The 16224-nt window shown below is 40.3% G+C and overlaps 1 protein-coding gene across 1 annotated transcript in view; it reads left to right on the plus strand.

Annotated features, from left to right (window-relative positions):
- Nucleotides 1-16224, plus strand: part of CARD11 (caspase recruitment domain family member 11) — a 121642-nt gene that overhangs the window by 49502 nt on the left and 55916 nt on the right. The gene's annotated exons all lie outside the window — the stretch shown is intronic.

The raw sequence follows: 16224 nt of genomic DNA on the forward strand, positions 1-16224 counted from the left end.
TCACTTTGGTTTAGGTCAGTAGGCCCAACTCTGACCTTAGAAACAAGACAGTCAACCTCAAAATGCTACGCAGTTTCTACTCAGACTTTTAAAGTTAATAGGTTTTTAGGACATAGATGAAACTGCTGTACTCATTTTGCTGGTATAATTTACTACATTAATGGTCAAAAAAGAGTGAAAAAAACAGAGTAAAAATGTTAATTTCAAGCATCATTGCAGAAATACAATACAATAAAATAAAAAAATCAGATAAATGTTCATTTGCTGCAAACTGACGGTTGTTAAGAGCCCTTTGCCCTAAAGCAAGTTGTGCTTCTAGCAGCAGCAGACCTAGGTCACTGTCATTTGTGAAATGCAGATTACTTAATGGGAATTTTTGTTAATGTTTTAATAGAAAAAGGGGGTGATTTAAATAGTGCTTCTTCAATAATGAAGAGTCATCATTGTTATGGTGATCATGTTAAGACACTGCTGCATGTTACTTTAGTGGCTAAGGCATTCTTGAGTAAATATAACAGACAGTCTCAGTGTAACTAAACAGTCAGTGTCTTCTGCGTCCCAGCCTGGTGCTGGGCAGGCAGTCCTCCAGCTCCAGGTGCTCTTGCTTGTGGTCCTACTTATGGAGCTCTCCCTTTCAGCCTTGGTCTGTGTTGAGAAATGGGGTTTGAGCTGTTCTTAACGAGCACTTATAAGCCCCCGTATAAGATGTGTTTACCTAATCCTGACTTTGCACCTGTTTGCCGGTAGAGCTGATTCTCCGGGTGGAGATGGAGAGTCAGCTGTTCTGCTTTATTTCTAACTGATTTAAATGTTGTATCATTCTCCCTCTGTACTCGGCACTCCTTGAGTACTGTGTTCGGTTCTGGGCCTCTCACCACAAGAAGGATGTTGAGGCTCTGGAGTGTGTCCAGAGAAGAGCAACGAAGCTGGTGAGGGGGCTGGAGAACAAATCTTATGAGGAGCAGTTGAGGGACCTGGAGTTGTTTATCCTGGAGAAGAGGAGGCTGAGGGGAGACCTTATTACTCTCTACAAATACCTGAAAGGAGGTTGTGGAGAGGAGGGAGCTGGGCTCTTCTCCCAAGTGACAGGGACAGGACAAGAGGGAATGGCCTGAAGCTCCGCCAGGGGAGGTTCAGGCTGGACATCAGGAAAAAATTCTTCACAGTAAGAGTCATTGGCTACTGGAACAGCTGCCCAGGGAGGGGGTCGAGTCCCCTTCCCTGGAGGTGTTTAAGGAACGGGTGGATGAAGTGCTGAGGGACATGGTTTAAGGGAGTGTTAGGAATGGTTGGACTCGATGATCCAGTGGGTCCTTTCCAACCTGGTGATTCTGATTCTATGATTCTTTAACTATCACAGTAACATAACTATGTCTACCCAAGACCAAACTTGAACTTCAGTTTCTGAAGAAGTTCACATGTATAAAAATATCCTCTAGTCAGGTGACGACAGTAGTTCTTTCTGTAGGTGCTTCCCTCTGTTGAAAGTTATGTATTGCCATGGAAGAATCAGAAGGGCAAAGGTGGTAAAACTCATGGGTTGAAATAAAGACTGTTCAATAGGTAAAGCAAAAGCTGCACACACAAGCAAAGAAAAACCAGGGATTCTTTCAGTACTTCCCATCAGCAGACAGGCGTTGAGCCTTCTCTAGGAAAGTAGGGCTCTGTCATGTGTAATGGTTACTTAGGAAGACAAACACCATCACTCCAAATGTCCCCCCTTCCTTCTTCTTTCTCCCGTTTTTATATGCTGAGCATGATGTCAGGTGGTGTGGAATAACCCTGTGGCCAGTGAGGATCAGCTGTCCCAACTACGTCCCCTCCCAGCCCCTCGTGTGGTGGAGCAGAAACAGCCTTGACCCTGTGAAAACACTGCTTGGCAGTAACGAAAACATCCTTGTGTTATCAACACGGCACAAATCCCAAACAGAGCCCCGTACGAGCTACTGTGAAGAAAATTAACTGTCCCAACTGAAACCAGCATGTGTTCAAAGTAGAAGGTAAGCAATGCCAAATACAAGGGGCATTCAGGATTAAAACTGAGTAGCATCTGTGTCCTTTGAGAAGTGTTCAGTCTCTGCAGCATTAGTTGCCTCAAAATAGGCATCAGAGCTGTTTGTCTGGTAAGAACTGGAAGGCACCTTAACTGTTCAAGTTGGTTTAAATACTCAAATATGACAAGCTGCTCAGGTTAAAGCTGTTATGCATGTTTATGTCTCAGTCTGGACCCAAGTCTTGTTAACCACAGGCTTTGCATTCCTTATAAATATGTAAAAATCAGACAGATTTTTATTTTTAAGAAAACTAGCTGTTGATTACTGCAGGTATAGTAGGAGAAATGTTATTTGGAGTAAATATTTTTTAACATAAAATACCTTCTTCAGTGCTCTTTCGCATACCAAACAAGCCCAGTGACACTTCCGACGTACTTCATGCATTCTGACATTTTTACCTTTTCAGCCAGATAAACCTGTAGTACATTGCAGAAATGATTGTATTAACTTCTTCATTTCTGCACTGCCTATTGTATTAAATAATGGCTTAGAAAAATAAAATAAATCCAGTTCATGCATAAAGATGATTGGACTGAAATAAAAATTACATGCATAAGTTCAGACCTTGAGTGCGGTACCTTCTGGGAGAAGCCAGACTCCGTGTTCAGTAAATGCATGCTCCTATCCTATTGAACACAAGGGAAATTTATTTCTGGCGTCTGAGTGCTGCATCAAGTCTGTGGAGGTGGGGATACAGGCATTTCTTGCTGCGGGATTCAAGTGAGCTCAACTGCCCTTCCATGAAGACTTTCACAATGGAATCTAGGCAGAATTCCTCTCTCATTATGAATTAGAGCAGACGATCTGCTTCGTCCTATCTCCTTACAACTTAATTCATCAAATACTCATTGCTTTGGATCTCCTTGCATAAAGCATCCCATTGCATAGCAGAAAAGCTCCGCTCACTGTTGAGTATTTGGACTCATGTCAGCAAGGATGTTTTTTTCTCGAACCCCGTTTTATGCGAGGTTGTGTACGCTTGCAGATTTCAGGGCTGCATGTGCAAATATCCACTCTGGGGAGCAATGCATTTGCCATTGGTAATTTGCCCAGGTATCAAGGAGCTATTTGTGCTGGGAAACATCGTGTGTGATAGAGGTTGGTTTCAAAATTAAAGGGTACGGTACCTAATTTTGCGTCATGTTAATCTTTATAGGTGTTTTTGCTGTGATAATGTAGCAAGATTAAATCCATTCATTTCTGTGGTGCATTTGGAATGCAGGTAAGGGTGTTACTAGAGTTTTATGAATAGGGAAACTACCAGAAAAGTGCAGTTTCTTGGGTCTACAAACTTCTCCGCTTTCAGTGTTGTGAAAAGCATACAATGTATAATAGCATAGAATAGAACAGAAGAGAAGCAGAGCCTTTGCCTTCTTACCTTTTCATATCTGAGAATGTATTTTCTCTTTAAATGACAAGAAAAATTAGGCCAGAGAAGCTTGTAGGAACCTTAGGAAAGATTAAAAATATTCCATCTGTGAAACTGTTTGCAATTAAAGTATTGACACACAATCAATAAACCTATGAATTTTTACCAGAGATAGCTCTGCAGTAGTTGCAAAATTTTGTAGGATAATTAATACTGGAATAGTATGAACTAATTTAATCATAGTATTAAAAATACATGCATAGGGTTTGGAAATATTTTGGCAGAATAATAAGAAAAGCCATTTAAGAGAGATGAACACTCTGCTTTGTCAAGATTCTCACCTAAGTTTGTGATTTCCAGCTTTCTTGGGCATTCTTCCAGCAAAGAAAGCCCAATGAACTCCTTCTGTTATAGGAGTTGCTGCAGTCAGGGACTGAGCTGTTAAAGAGATGCCTGAGTTTGTGATGAAAAGAACAGAATTGGAAGGGTCCAATATTATTCCTGAATTTTATTTTTGCCACAGGTGCCTGTATATGTGTTCTGAAATATTTTTAAATGCCGTTTTTAAGTTCACTATCATTTTATTGATTTTGAGATTTTTTTTTTCACTGTTTAATGTAGGAATTTGACTGCAGGTTCACCTCTATCCAGAATATCTTTTAAAATGTGGTGAAGTAGGGTTTTTGACAGTATGGCTTTATATTACCACCAGTAGCTCTGAGGAGATATGCTTATTTATCCTCTCCTATATTTGATCACAGCTTTCTTGTCGGTGATGCAGACAATGACAGTAGTGACAGCAATACAGGAAGAATGTCTGATCACCCCTACCCGAACCTCCACCCCCAAAATAAATCCTCACCGTGTGAAACTGAAACTTTAAAAAGAAGCAGTATTATTTATAGTGCTTACAAACAAGCACATTGGAAGTCAAGGCTCAGCCAAGATAGTATCAGTCTCTCAAGGTGTATATAAGCTATCACTATATTTAAAAGTATTTCCAATACTTTGGAAGTGGGAGTGTGATTCTGCATATTTTGTGCCCTTTTGCAAATGCAAAATGCAAATAAAGTTCTTGAAAACAGACATTCAGAATAGCATGCACTTGGAAAACACAAAATGGGAAATCCAGGAGCAGTTGCTTGTTAGTTTTGTGTATTCTGTATGTTTTTTATTGACGCAAAGTGATCTGTCCCTTTATGCATCTAAAAAGAAGACACAACCTCAGTAGCAGCCACTAACGTTTTGGAGACCCACTCTGTGTGGACTGCTGGGTTTTGAGAATTAACAAATGTTCTAAATGAGTGCAATGAAAGCAAATCAGGGATGCTGCCTTGCAAAATGGGCTTCGTTCATTTGTTTCTGACACGAATGGTTTAGTTTTAATTATTTATAACACTTCACAGTGCATTGGTAAATGTGCTGCAACATATTTCGTAAAAGTAATGAAGTCTTTGAAATAGCAGAACACGGTACAGCGTTGGAACCCATTGGGTACAGTGGGGAGAGACCACTGCGGGGTGGGAGGCAGAGAGGGAGGGAGGGAGGGTTTGCTTTAATTTGCTTGTGGTACGGAAAGAACTGCACTCATAGCCTTTGTGACGTGGACGTTTTGTTTCTGTTCACACTGGCACATCAGGGGCAAAGACGCGCTGAGAGCCTTCTGCTGGGGACCATGCAAGTGTTTTGCTTACCAAAGGAGAGCTGCTGCCTGCTCTCTTAGCCCAGGCTACGCAGCACGCTCGGTGGCTGAATAAATCAGTGTCACCCATGAAGATGGTGGGAATAAGCAAGTCGTGCCGAGGCAGCTGAGATAGTTGTACTGCTCAGCTTTGGGATCACTAAACAAAGAGTAAACACCGCAGACGATTGGGCATATATGGGAATAAGTAATTTGAAATTGCAAAGTGCCTGCATTCTTTGGTTTCATATTTTCAGATGATTGCCTGCTCTCTTATGTCAGCATTGGGAAGCAAATAAGGACTTCTGTTTGGAGGCGAAGTTGCCTTAAATAACTGCAAATCTCATTCACGTGATTTTGCATGGGAATGGAATTACCTCTTCTCATGCAGGAACCAGGAAAAGAGTAGGGCGGTTAGGGAAGGAAAACAAAATCAGAAATAGGGGCAAATATAATAATTAAATGTGCAGAAGTATGTTTTAATCAACCTTTCATTTTATCTAGACCCTGAAAGTTCACTTCTCATTCTGACTCTCCTAGTTCCTCTGAGTTTGTAGACTCTAAGACCATTCCACTTAAATTTTCTGGGTTTTATTTTTAGTACTTTTTGTCTGTTTGAAGTCATTAGCTATTTGAATAAAAAGCTAATGTAGGAGATGACCTGCTCTGCATCCCTGTGGAGGTAATGGAAGATATCTGGTGTGGGGGGTTGATATAACTTGCTTGCGGCAATGAAAGCAGTCATACAAGCACACCGTGGAAGGAGTCTTATTTTTACTTTTCATGTGAAAAAAACCTTACCCCAAGCCCTCTCTTTTTCTCTGCACCTTTTTTTTGCATTGATAATAAAGTAGCTAATGTCTTACTCTGGATCGGATGAAATGCTGGACTTGTGCAGCTGTTTGTGATGTATTTTACCTTACTGTTTCACGCTATTGATATATTCAACTCTGAAAGTAATCCAGAGAAATCAGCATCTTCTTTATACCGCTTTATGAAATGAAATATATTGATATAAATATGGAGATGCTATACAAAGGCAATCAAATTTAGTCTGGCTTTATACATATGTAGACATTTTGCTTCTCAGTAGTACTTGCAGCCCTTTGCTGCACCAATCATGGTAATCTCTTATGACTTTGGGGAAGACCAGAAATGTTAATGAATAGGCCAGCTTGTGTAGGCTTTAGGATCAAAGAATTTCTGCAATATGTTTTGCCAGGTGACTTTATTCTAACATCTTTCTCGCGAAGCCACCTTCCTGGGTCAACAGGGGATTTAAAATGCAGTCCTTGATCCTGATTGTACAGAGGCTTGTTAATGGCCATGATTTTATGCACTAATGCTTCAGCAGGACTGTTCCCAGCATGGAAGATTGAGAATCTACATAAGACTTTGCAGAACTGAGGTCTAGAATGCTAACTTTATTTCAATCTTCATCTTTAATTATAGTAGTGCACTGTTTTCGAGGATAGTTGCCAGCTACCTCAATTATGGATAGCTGCAGAGCAGCAGATTGTATTTGTGCATTGATCCTACAATCTCTGACTTTACAACCTGGTTTCATTCAGCCAATGAGCCTACAGGCAATTCTTGTTCTTATATTCTCTTACTCCCTTTTGCACTGTCACAGAATTAATTACCCTTTGCTTCTGATCATTCCAGAAGCATAACTGGGTGCTGCCTCCCCTCCATCCTCTTCCCTTCCACAGGAGTGATTTTGATTAGAAATCAAGAGAGGTGCTGTCATACCCCAAGTGTCGCCTGCATTGAAAATCTCACAGTGGGTTAATCTAATTTCTGTAATGTAAAAGAAGCATTTGGCCTTTGTAGAGCCCCTTTCTTCCTTCTCCGGTTTGTGCCAGAAGGAATCCTTCCTTACTGCATTACCTTCACCCACTCACAGCTTATGGAGACATTCTGAACTGCTAAAAATTAGGTATATGCCTCGTTCCAGAAATAAAATTTGCCCAATATCTAAACCATGTGCACGTGCCACTACGTATACTGATACTTCTCCCTCCCAGCCCTCCTCTCTTCAAGGACGGCAAGCTCCTACAAGGTCTCCTGTGATGATCGTGCTTTCCTCTAGGCTTGACAGAGCAGTCATTGTGTTCCTACGTCCCTAGTGTAAATTGTTGAGATTTATACAAACAAAAGGAGTTGTCCCTGGTTCACTGATCCATCCGACTGATGTAAAGCTAAAATGTACAGATCAGCCTGCAGTAGTTTTGTAGGGGTACCATGTAATGGGACGATAAACCACACGGTTACTGCACTCTCAGATGTCATTTACTTTCTGCAGGGCAGGGAAAGCCAATATGGGGTGAGCAGTAATGGTCTCCAGCAACTATAAAAGCAAAATGAAAACTGACACTTTTCAACTCAGCGGGAAAAAAAACGTGAGTTTTCCTTCTCCACTCCTCTGCACACTTGAGTTTTAGCTTCCAGCCAGGGCTGTCAGTTTTGACTAGACTCAGCAAAGTGAAAGCTTCTGCTGAAAGCATTGTATCATCATCAGAATCTTTATCTCACTTTTTTTTTCTTGTTAATTCATTCTTATCAGGCCTTTATTTACTTACTGTCATACTTGTTTTTTATACCTAAGGCATCCACAATGGTTTCTCATATTGAAAAAAAGGTTGGAGCTTGATTTTAATGTAATAAGGATTAAGTTGTGCCATGTCTTACAAGGGCATTTCTTTATGTCTGTAGTGAGAATGTCTGTGTCTGTTCTGTAAGATTTCAAATCCTGCTTTTTTCTGCCTGTGTAGGTCAATATTACAGAGCTGCTTTCTTTGGGCAAAAATAGTAACTGTTGCGAACCTCAGATGAAGGGCTTAAAGAAGTGTACAGCACTATTTATAGCAAATGTCTCTTTCTTAGTTTTTGCTGAAAGCAGAACACTACCACTATCATTATGAAATGTAAGCTGATTCCTGGTTTGTTTCCATAAATCAGTACAAAATCTTCCCCATTGCCTGTGATTTTGTACTTTCAGCATTACTGTTTCTTCTGCACCTGCTCAGCAGCCTGTTCCACCGATACTCGGTGTCCAAGGTCTCATTTTCCATTCTGCCCTTTCACTTTCATCATCTTAAATGCAATATTCATGGATGATTTTCTGACCTCCTGCAGGTTCCACCTTTAGAGCTTTCTCTTCTCCCTTGCTATCATCTCTGTTCTCTATGAAGCCATCCAGTACCAGTCTAGTTCTCATGCAAGTCATTACACCAGTGACTGCTGTGTAGTTTTTGGACCGGGACAGTGTTCTGTTTGTATGACATATAAGACAATTTCATTGCCCTTCCTTTTCCATTAGTTTGTTTTTCTTCCCTTGTCTATACAGAACTATGGAGACCTATAGCTTTTGGCCAAGCAGATCTTCGTCTGCTGGCTACTAACAGCACGTACATTTGTATTTGTGAAGAACTAAGTTTTCTGAATCTTATGTACCCATCTTCACAACTCCTCCCTTGTCTCCAGGTCCTACCTGCTTACTGCATTATTACCTAGTTACTTCACTTGTGTTTCCATACGCAGGCTGTGTCCAAATGTGAAACATTTCCTAGACCTTCTGTGTTAAAAAATAAATTAAATGAGGTTATATCCCTATATTGAGGATTACCCCCCTCTTTCTCATCCTTGTCTAGAGTCTAGAAAATAGTCTGTCTTTTTATTATTGTCATGTATTGGGTAAACTCTCTGTGCAGAGAGCATTTTATGTATGCTATTCCAGTAGGCTATTATTTACCCAAGTTAATTTTGCTCGCATTACAGCACACTTGGAAGTAAATATGCAACTTTGAAAAGTGTATAGGGATCCTCCTATACACTTTATCTAATAATTTTATCTAAGTTGCAAATGTTAAGGGAGCCCAGTCACATGCTAAAGAGATAGTCAGAAGGACTGGGCTGGGCTCAGAGACAGCATACACTAAACCACTGTTTGTTCCAGCGGTCTCATGAGAGGGTTTTGTCTGCTGCCCGGACAGAGCTGGTGCAGCACTTTGTTCCAGTTTCAAAAGCTGGTCACGGTTCTGCCCTCTGTCTTATTCACTTCTCTGGCAGGCAGAACTAAAGGTGATATTAGTGTATAGGTTTCCAGCCTGTCAGAAATGCAAGCCTTTTTGCTTCCTTCCCGTTTTACCCTTCCCGCTCCTCTTGCCCACACATGGTTAAAGCACCAGGCAAGCACGTCATGTTTTTCTGTGGCATCTGGATATGGACCCTGAGGTGTTTAAACTCTGCTGGACTTTAACCCCAATCATATGCATGAAACCAGTTCAGAAATGCCTCAGGCGACCACCTGTTTTTCCTTTTCATTTACTTTTGAATTCCCTCCCCTATTAGAAATAGACGTAGTTAATTTAGGAATGTACTATTACTGAAAGAAATTTTAATAGAAGGATACAACTACCTGAAAGGAGGTTGTGGAGAGGAGGGAGCTGGGCTCTTCTCCCAAGTGACAGGGGACAGGACAAGGGGGAATGGCCTCAAGCTCCGCCAGGGGAGGTTCAGGCTGGACATCAGGAAAAAATTTTTCATGGAAAGGGTCACTGGGCATTGGCAGAGGCTGCGCAGGGAGGGGGTTGAGTCCCCTTCCCTGGAGGTGTTTAAGGGACGGGTGGATGAGGTGCTGAGGGACATGGGTTAGGGAGTGTTAGGAATGGTTGGACTCGATGATCCAGTGGGTCCCTTCCAACCTGGTGATTCTGTGATACAACTTTTAAAAGTAAAAGCCAGAGGAAAAAAAGCAGATTCTGTGTTTCAACTCCTCCTTCCAAATTTTTATGAGCATTTTGCAGCGAGCAGTCACCAGAGTCAGACTCTGTAAGAACAGAATAGGGGACAGATTTCAGAGAACACTTACTGGGAATCCCGTTCCCTAATGTGCCAGCAGAAGGCTGATAGTTTTGTGTGTACCTTCACTCTCAGCCTTCATGACAACCTCTCATCAATGTGTTAGTCACTCAAGACCCAAACCATAGAATTATTCAAACACTTGGCTTTTTCCCTGGATTGGATTACTGTCCATTCTTGAAGGAAGTTTTCCATCTTGTTCATTAAGTGGATGATGCTAAAACAAACTCAGATCACCTATTAGCGAGCTGTTAAATGCAGGGAAAGCAAATGTACTCCCACACGCACGCTCATTTGTCATGAGCAGAAAAACACCACATTCTGCAGTATAAAACACACATGACTTCAATTCAGAAGAAAGGAAGGCAACTCTCTAACAACAGGTATGTAATTAGTAAAAGATTATGGTGGTGTATTTAGAAAAAGAACTATTTCATTCTGGATAAATCTTCCGGATTAGTGTGAGTAACAGTTAAATTCCTCAATTATATTGGAGGAGAGAAAGAGCTCAACAGATCCATGATAGAATATAGAATATAGTTTGTTTCATCATGTAAGGATAAGAATTCAATGCAGTAATTGCAAGGGGAATATATAATTCCCTAGATCCTAATGTAAAATAGTAGTTCCCTCTTTCTGTCAATACTTTTAAGATAATTGCTTCTTTGTCTCACCGCAAGTCCAATTTAGGAGTCACTGGGGCTTCTTAAAATTTATGGGTTTTACTCGCTGGAAGTTTAGGTCTAAAAGTTCCGAAGCAGTTTTTCAGATTTTGGTGAGTTAAAATATGATAAATGCATAATTCAATCTTTTTTCAGAAACAGACGATATTGTTTCTTTGTTTTATCCAAGACTTTTTAGACTTTTAAAGGACACTGTGCAGTACTGTTATTTTTAGACAAATTTTTTTCAGGTTAAACTCTTCTATGAAGGGACTGTGTCCATTTCTACATACAAAGTATAACATAGGCACACTTCTGTGAATAAATGGGGGTCAGTAAGCTCCACAGTGTTCTTGTGGTTTTACCCAAGAATCAGGTAATTTAAACATCAAATCAGGTAATTAGTGCAATGTCTTGTAAAATCAGACTTTCTTTGACATGTGGTATCTGCATCCTGTTACATCAGGTGAATCAGGAGTAACTCCATGAATGACAAGTGAATTATTGTTTATTACAAAGTTTATGGCTGGTAATATGTGTGGATGTATGAGCATTGGAAGGAAGTGAAATAAATGTCGCATAGTTGTAAAAGTATTCAGTATTCTAACACAGAGTTGCCACACAGTGAGGAAAGCGTAGCTTTCAGAAATCTATACCATTGTTTCAAAGAGAAGTACTAAAAATTCAAACCCAGGTATTCATTTATGGATCAATAAATAGAAGTCATATAGTTTTATGGCTATGTTTAATCTAACATATGTAAAATCTTCACTGATATATAACCACTATTTATATGCTTTTTAAGAGCTCTTCTAAAAGAATGCTTAGCTTCCTTCCCTTGGGAGCTACACAGTTAAAAGGAAAATGAACACGAGAGCCTGGAAGAACAAATATATCCAAAGCTGAAAAAATAATTTATAAGTAACAATTCATAGAAAAAGCACACGTGATCAACCACAGCATCAAGATTTTTATCAGCTATGTTGGAAGTCATGCCGGCCAGTTCAGTCTCTGATAACTCTTCCATCAAATTACTGACCTAGTGCAAGTTGCTTTTGACAAATTCCTGTTTCCTAACTCGTGTTCCCGCAGTGGTTTCTTTGCAAGAGAGGAGGTGTGTTTTCCTTAAGGATGGGTTCAACTTCCAGCTTTGGGAAGAGACAGTTTCTGTTCTCTGGCAGAGATGGATGGTTGATTTGGCTCTGTATAGTAATTATTGGGTTTATAACATTTACTTACACTGTGCTCTTGGGGGGCGGGGGGGTTGTGTGCTGGTTTTGACACATCTCATTTATATAACAGTTTGAAGTTCAGAGGTGCTGCGGTCCTCCAGAAGAGGTAAGGGAAGCACCCTTAGAACATGTGAATCACAGATGATGTCTGTACAAGAGTTGCTATGAAAGTTAAAAGGTCCTTAACTTCCAGGTCTGTGCTGCCTTCACTGGGTATTTAAGCTATGGAAAATGTCCCCTTACCTTTCAAACTATGTGGATTAATATGTAACTCTTGTTTTAGCTATTGCATCATTTATATTATTAATTAACCCTAACATTGTTTTTAGTGTGAGGCACATAGCCTCTCTGAGCACAGCACTTGGCACAAGTTTTCCTCCTTCTGACCTTTTAAAGGAGCTGTACAGAACAAAAGGGGAGAAAATGTTGAAGAATGCAAGCCATTAAAACTCTGCAATTGTTTTCAATTTGTCTCTATTAAAAATATGCACGCATTTTTAATTAGAATAAATGTTGACCTGTAGAGAACACGAGAAACCTTCCAACTTCAAACAAACAAGCAAGAGCGAGTAACTCGCCGCTCCCTGCATCTACTAAATTTCAGGTTTGATAGAACATCCTTCAGATTCCAGATATGCTAAATCCTTCATGGTCCAATAATCAGAATACATACTGACAATGCTACTGTCGTATAAGCGGGGAAAGATGACCTTGTGTTTTGAGCAGAAGATGAGATATAGGACTAATTAATTTATTTAGAAAAATTTTAACAAAAGTTATTGAGCTAAAATTATTTTTTGATGTATTTTCTACTGAAAATCTGAGCTCTGTTGATTTTTTTTTCAGTAATAGCAGCTAGATTGCCTCCTATCCCCTTTGTTTTAACAAGAAATGTTATTTTATGTTTGCCTTGACTTTTTAATTTTTGCCAGTTTTTTAAATAAGTCCATAAGATTATTTTTTTTTAAATTAAACTATGTGAAAAACCTGTATTTTTATCACTTTTGAGGAGGAATAAGTATTCCTTTCTTATTTCCCCAATCCTTCATCTCGTCATCTGTCGAGTATGGATATGAATATCTAACTCATCGGTTGCGGTGAAACTAAGTTTAAAGATCCTTGGATTTTAAGTTTATGGACATACAATTAAGAGCAAAAGGAACAGCACAAGGACCTGAGCTATGACTCATCCTCAGTTTTGATTAATAATATATGTGTAATGAAAAGAGAATGGAGTAATCACTAAATTAACTCTGACTTTTCTGGAAAGAGCATCAAAGCATCTGGAGCTTCCTTCCCTCCGGCCCCAAGAGGCAGAATAGATCGGATTCTTTGCGTCAGTGAAGGGCAGTTCTCTTGGCAAGGCACTATCCACTGGGCTGTGGGTTGGGAGCCCAGCTCCTGGAGTGGATTTGAACCTAACTTTTCCTTTAAAAGAAGGGTGAATATGCTAACAGCTGACACAGACAGATAAATCCCGTAATACTGTCAAACTCAACAGAGACTGTACGTTTTGTGCAAGAATACGTAAGCCCCGGCACTGTCGAAAGAAAGAGAGAATTTTATACTCCGTTTTCCACTGATATATGTTTGACTGTCATCTTATTTCATCGCTCAGGCAATTGAAACACTGTTTAAATGTGTATCATAAACCTATAGATGAGAACATTTCCCTACTGGATTTAAACCATTACCCCTAAAGGTGTTAAAGAAACCCTGCTGTGTGTCACTTTTTAAGATCAAGGGGCATTTTTGATGTTAATGCCTAGAAAAGGCAGATGAACGCTAACAGCTGCTTATCCACAGGCTGGTGAATTGAATAGGGAAATACTTCTGTTCTGGAAGTCAGATCTCAAGAGAAAAATGATAAATTGCGAGCATCTATAAGTAAGAATGATAGTCTCTAAGGATAGTTGAGCAAGGCTGATAATATAAAATATGTAAAACATGGGAAATATTTAATACTTCTGTTTCGATCACTCAAGAGTTGGAAGGGTTGTGTTATCAATATATACGATGCTACTGTGCTCAGGCATGCAGGAGAAATGCAATATATTAATTCTCAAATCACTAGTTTGTGAAATGCCTTTCTGGCATCCAGGGATTTTCAGGACTGTTACACTGATAAGGAGTCAAGGGCAATCTCCTCATGGGCTGGGATGGCTCTCTTGGGAGAAGAAGGGAATAGAAGAGCAGGAGCAGCAGATTAAGAGCTGGACAGTTTAGACTTTTTCTGCTCCCACGTGTTCATGTTTTTTCCAGCTCTTCAGTCTGCCACTATTTAAAGCTATCAGCAGCTTCATTTCCAAGTTATGGCCTGCCCTCCCACGCGGTGATCAATCAACTCTGTAAAAAGGCATTCTATAGGAAGTCATAGTGTACAAGGATAACCTTCCTCCGGATAAACAAATTTTATGTAGTTCCTGTGGGATAGACAGAAGGAGAGGCTTTCCCTATAGACCCCAATAACAATGTTATGGAATGAAAGTCACTTTGAGTAAAATAAGTAGGAGGCCAGCAACAACGTGGGGGAATTTCTAAGATGCCAAGTCCTCTCTGCTCTTTGATCACCCTCGTAGACATTTTTTTAACACTGGAAACTGAGATTAAGATGGTACATTCTCAGTTACACGTGGCTTTGTGATTGTTGAGTGGATCCCACTCGGCTGATCTCAGTTTGACAGGAAAGTCTTTATGATTAGGAGAATTTTAGGTCTTGGAGTTTCAGTGATAGAAAGATAGAAAGCTGCTCGGGCTCCACTGGAAAGCTGTTTCTCTTCTAGTGTGTCATTCTAGGCTCAGGGAAATGCAGGATCTTCTTCAGAGCGGTTACTGTACTTTTTGAAAGCTGTTTGTAATGTGCAACATTAGGCAAAACAAAAGCAGAAACGGGAATGAATAATACCTAATGCTTTGTTTGTCTGTTGGGGGGCAGTTCTGTAGTCTCTGATGCCCCGTTTGCTGAAGAAATCAAGAGGAGAAAGCTGTGAGAAGGCTTAGTGAGTTTTGACTTGAATTTCTAGCATGTTTTTCCTTTCAGGTTAGCACCTGTGTGTGGAAGATCTGTGGTTTTTAAATGGAGGTGAAGCCTCAAAGCCTCCCACCAGCAGAGTTAATTTCTCTGGTTGTGCTTAAGATGGTTCCTCTGTTGCACACACAGAGCAGCTTCTTCTGGAGAGAGCAGTAGAAAGCTTGCCTCAGAAATAACTTATATCGGTTTTGATGGAATAATTGTAGGCCACGATTCTGTATTTCATAGTTTTTCTCCTGGTTTCGACCCCACCTCCCGTCAGAACCTGCAGGGCCTCACCCGTGTGGTTATCACATGGATAGATATTGGGCTGCTCGAAGCAGGAAGCTTTCCTGCACTTTGTCACATGCAGTTTGCAAGTTTCTTCAAAGGCTCTTTTTGGTAAAGTTGCACGAGAAGAAAAGTAGCGCATAACAATATAGTCCTCGATGGAAAAAAAATCGGTAGGGGCATAGCATGTTCTGGTATTGCTCAGCGGGAGAAAGTCCGGCCTTCCTTAGTCTGTGACCTCTTGATTTAGAGAACTGGAATCCCTTCCAATGTCATCCGTATGGCTAAAATTGGGCCCTGACCAGTCCAGGTACAGGTGCAAAGGTGAAATTACAGGAACAATAGGGGAGAATTAGAGCAGAGCTCCCCCCCACATTTTGCTGCCTGGAATATATTCTGCTCTCTCGTTTTCATGGGGCTCAGGTTTTCAGCTTGGTGAGGACACTTTTGAGTGTTATTTTAATGATACTTTAAGGCATATCTTTTCTCCCTTACAGTTTTTCTTTTCACTTTATCATCTCACTTCCTCCAATCTGTTGTCTTTGACGCTGCTGTATCCTTTGACGCTGCTATATTCTTTGATGCTGCTGTATCCTTTGATAGTTTTTCCACTGTGTTTTTATACTTACTTTCCATTCGTTGTGTTTTCCTTCATTCTCTAACAACTATTTTTTCCTTTCGCATTCTCTCACTCCATTACTATCATTATCCTTTTTCCCTTCTCACATTCCTAAATTATCTGTCATCGATCACTTAACGCTTATTGTTCCTAGTGTTTCTGCTTTTCTTTCTGTTAGTTTCTCTCAGGAGATAAAAACATACCCACGCATAGATCTATACACGCTTGCTTTCTTCTAGCCACGGTCACCCTCACGTGCACGCATCCCGTGTACTCACATGCGATTCTTCTTTCACGGGGTCTTTCCTCTGATTCTTACATATTCAGGACCTATTTCTGACTCCAGTGAGGCTTCATTTGTGTTCATCTACCCAGTGCAAAGGGTAAAGCCTGGGGAGTGACTGGGAGTAGAGCAATACTTATGCTTTGTTTTACCCCTAGAA

Source organism: Cuculus canorus, chromosome 15, assembly GCF_017976375.1.
Source record: "Cuculus canorus isolate bCucCan1 chromosome 15, bCucCan1.pri, whole genome shotgun sequence".
NCBI lineage: Eukaryota > Metazoa > Chordata > Aves > Cuculiformes > Cuculidae > Cuculus > Cuculus canorus.